This window comes from Scylla paramamosain, chromosome 2 (assembly GCF_035594125.1).
Source record: "Scylla paramamosain isolate STU-SP2022 chromosome 2, ASM3559412v1, whole genome shotgun sequence".
NCBI classification, from domain to species: Eukaryota; Metazoa; Arthropoda; class Malacostraca; order Decapoda; family Portunidae; genus Scylla; species Scylla paramamosain.
In genome coordinates this window covers 28,903,166-28,906,816 of record NC_087152.1, presented here as the reverse complement: position 1 = coordinate 28,906,816, position 3,651 = coordinate 28,903,166, and the positions used below count along the sequence as shown (strand labels likewise).

At 42.4% G+C, this 3,651-nt stretch overlaps 1 long non-coding RNA gene across 3 annotated transcripts in view; it reads left to right on the top strand.

Annotated features, from left to right (window-relative positions):
* Window positions 1–3,120, top strand: part of LOC135112712 (uncharacterized) — a 112,703-nt gene extending 109,583 nt beyond the window's left edge. For all 3 annotated transcript variants that reach the window (XR_010274542.1, XR_010274540.1, XR_010274543.1), the window contains one exon: window positions 2,795–3,120. This is a non-coding gene — a long non-coding RNA (uncharacterized LOC135112712). The remainder of the gene's footprint in view (window positions 1–2,794) is intronic.
* Window positions 3,121–3,651: the final 531 nt, after the last annotated feature.

Genomic DNA, 3,651 nt, shown 5'->3' with positions numbered 1-3,651 from the left:
TGTGTACGCATGTTTTACCTTTTTTTATTTCGAATGTCACGCCTTCTGCCATTACTCCATATCCAATTTCCCTTCCTACAAGCTCTCTTTGCCCCTCTCTCATTTTTCCTTTCTTGGCTCTCCTTTCCTCTCCTTTCACACGCTTCTCCCTCCTTGCATCCATTCAGAGAAGGATGACGAAAATGACACACGTATAATATCCCTTACAAGAAGAGATTGAAGCTTATAAATTTGCATTCGGTGGAAAGACGAAGATTACGGGGAGACCAGATGGTGATGTGTAAGTGGCGTGAGGGATATAACTAGGGTGATTTGCCACGATTCTTTAGGGTAAAAGCCTAGCAGGACAATGGCAAAGGACTGAAACTTTGTTATATTGAGAACACAAAAAGGAATAACTTCTCAGAATGGTAGATGACAAGAATAGACTTAGTTATGAAGTCGTTAATACTAGGCTTTAATAGATAATGTATTTATAGCAAGTTCTTACATGAGGAGAGGAAGAAATGATTTATCAAACATATGATAGGAATAGACTCAGTTATCAGGTAGTTAATTCATCATCAACAGTAAACTTCAAGAGAAGATGAAATATAAATGAAGTAATGAAATGTCGGTAAGCGTATAATGCATTATGTCAAGACTGTCACGTGTAGACCAGCTAGGTGGGTTCTTGCAGTTCACTTTAATTCTTACGTTCTTACTACCTTCTCTTTTTTCCCCTTTGATAATCTACACGTCATGCACTCTCACCCTTTCAGCTTCACTTATATTCTTATGCTTTACTTCCTTCTCCTTGTCTTCCTCTCCTTCGTTCTTCCTGCAGGCAACTCTCACTCACTTGCCTTCCCTTATCATCTACGTAATTGCCTCCTTGTCCCAGGTTATCTAAATCGTCCTTGTCTTCTACCATCGCGCCCTCCCTCATTTCACGCTCCCTGTCCTATGCTCCATCCTACGCTCCTCTTTTTGTCCCTCAGCTCTTTTCCCTCCTTCTCTCCACTCTCGTTTTCCGTTGCCCTGGAGGTTAAATTGATCTCTTGGCGCCTTCAGCCGTACCTCTCAATTAGATCTGTCCCATAAATTCCCCAGAGGCCAGAGAGTGGTCTTATAACAACGGTGCTCCGTGTTCTGTGTCCCAAGGCTGCCGCGTGAGCTTCCATCGTGAAATGTTATAGTTATCCCTTGGTGACAGGTTTTCTTTAAGGAGTATAGAAAATGAAAGCTGGGGGTAATGTTAGGTGATGGCTGGAGGAGGAGATACGAGACGAGAAGGAAAAGGAGGAATATTTGTACAAAGAGGAAGAGGAGTAAAAAGGGTAGGTAAGAGGAAAAGCGTGATTGACGTAGACAAAGAAGAGAAGTACGAGTAATAATAAGAGGAAAAGGAAGAAGTTCAGTTGCAGCAGGTTTGGAAGAAAGAGGAGGACGAGGAGGAAAAGGAGGCATAGAGTAAAAGTTGTATAAAAGGAAGATTGGAAGAAGATGGATTGGTGAGTGAGATAATAGCTTTATATTTTTATTTATTGAGAGGGAGGCAGTTGATGGATGAATGAATGAAGAAATGACGAATTTATGCAATTATTGGAAAAGAAGAAAGTGCTTGAGGAGGAAAATGAGGAAAAAGCTTCACCATAATACATACATACGTCCATCATAGTTAATTTTACGTATATGGTTGTATTGCGTAGCTATGAAGAAAAATGAGTCAGTATGCAGTAGCTGTGTGTGTGTGTGTGTGTGTGTGTGTGTGTGTGTGTGTGTGTGTGTGTGTGTGTGTGTGTGTGTGTGTGTGTGTGCGCAAATCTGGTTTAATTTTTCCGCATGCCCGAGCCTTAATAGCGCATGAATCTCTCTGTATTGATTGCGATTTGCAACTTGATCAAGACTGATTTCTCTCTCTCTCTCTCTCTCTCTCTCTCTCTCTCTCTCTCTCTCTCTCTCTCTCTCTCTCTCTCTCTCTCTCTCTCTCTCTCTCTCTCTCTCTCTCCCATGTGTAGTATACTGTGCTTCCTGTTCTCCCTTTTTTTTTCGGTTTTACTAACATTCAGGACATTCCACATGGATTAAACTAGAAAATGAGTAGCTTCAATATTAACACTAGTATCAACAGCTGTAGTAATAGTAGTAGTAGTAGTAGTAGTAGTAGTAGTAGTAGTCTTGTCTCCGCAACACTTAACGCCACGTAGTTGATCCTCGTAGTACAGTGAGTTTTGTCTGTCTGTCTCCCTCACCTGCATGTTTCTCTTCACCTACGAGGTCGTGTCGGTAAATACACTGTGCACCGACCAGGGAAAGGGGGAATATAACGTAATCTTTCAGGCGAGAGCGGCAGAAAAAAGTGAGGAAGTGTTGGCATTGACATGAAAAAGGTAGAGAATGAGAACAAGGAGGAGGAGGAGGAGGAGGAGGAGGAGGAGGCTGGATTTTGCGGAAAGGTAATGGCGTGTGAGTTGGCTGTGAGGAAAACTTGCTAATTAGAAACAACAGTGAGGTGGGATGATTCAAGCAGATGTGTTCGTGGAGAGAGAGAGAGAGAGAGAGAGAGAGAGAGAGAGAGAGAGAGAGAGAGAGAGAGAGAGAGAGAGAGAGAGAGAGAGAGAGAGAGAGAGAGAGAGAGAGAGAGAGAGAGAGAATGTCAGCGATGAGAGTAACAAAATATATATCGTTAGCATTTCAAGGTACTGGTCGGTAAATAAACATAGGTATATTAATTTGTGCTGAGGCGGTAGCGAAAAATAAAAGAAAAGAAAAGAAATAACTAAAACGCTGATCTTCGCACCGTCCTTCGCAGCGCCGTCGGGTTGGCTTCGGATCAGGAAAAATCGTGGCAAGGCAAGAAAAGGAAGCCGCAGCAGTGTCGCCTGTGTCGCGGCGCCACGGAGGACTTGTAGAGATTCTTGCTGCCGTGGTTGCTGGGCTGTTTTAGGTTCTTTTTATGTATAAGGAAGATCTAGAAGAGCAGAGCAGTGAATAATAAAAAAAAAAAAAAAACGCTTAAATGCCTTTCTCAAAAACGAAAGTAGGAGTAGAACCGAGAGAGAGAAGCTGATTTATTTTCCGAGGCGTCCTGATGTTGATGATCTACCCGTGTAAGATGAAAACAGGAATAAGCTTAAGCAAAATAGTGAATACAAATAAAAAAAAGTAAAAAAAAAACTCAAATGCCATTTCCTCTAAAAGAAAATAGGAGTAGGAGAATCGAGAGAGAAGCCAGTTTATTCTCTGAGGGCTTGATACTCCTGGTGCTGTTCTGTTCCTACGAGATGAAAACAGAAATGAGATGAAGGGAGAAGAGTTGTGTTATCTCTGAAGCTGGTGAAACACACACACACACACACACACACACACACACACACACACACACACACACACACACACACACACACACACACACACACACACACACACACACACACACGAGAGAGAGAGAGAGAGAGAGAGAGAGAGAGAGAGAGAGAGAGAGAGAGAGAGAGAGAGAGAGAGAGAGAGAGAGAGAGAGAGAGAGAGAGATGCTCTACAATATTCAATATAGGAAGAGGTGGAAGGAAAAGGATGAAATTAATCTTTTTTTGCGTAAGATCTAGATATAGTATGAAGCGCCGTCGTGTGTGCAGCACCGAGGAATTGACTCGAGCGAGATTGACTTTC